The 216-nt window shown below is 10.6% G+C and overlaps 1 protein-coding gene across 1 annotated transcript in view; it reads left to right on the plus strand.

The window, feature by feature from the left end:
• The window catches only part of LOC119590424, a gene marked incomplete at its 5' end in the record, with an annotated part of 42,471 nt that overhangs the window by 41,130 nt on the left and 1,125 nt on the right, over positions 1-216 (plus strand).

Consider the following 216-nt stretch of genomic DNA (forward strand, 5'->3'; position numbering starts at 1 on the left):
TTTTTTTATATTTTTAATTTTTTTTTGTGTGTGTGTGTGTGGGTATATCTTTATATATAAAATATATTATATATTATTTTTTAATATTTTATATTTATTTTTTTTTATTGTTTTGTTTTGTTTTATATTTTTTTTTTATTTTATTATATAACACACACATTTTATTATTATTATTTATTTTTAAATATTATATATATTTAAAATACACCATCTATC

This window comes from Penaeus monodon, chromosome 27, assembly GCF_015228065.2.
Source record: "Penaeus monodon isolate SGIC_2016 chromosome 27, NSTDA_Pmon_1, whole genome shotgun sequence".
NCBI classification, from domain to species: domain Eukaryota; kingdom Metazoa; phylum Arthropoda; class Malacostraca; order Decapoda; family Penaeidae; genus Penaeus; species Penaeus monodon.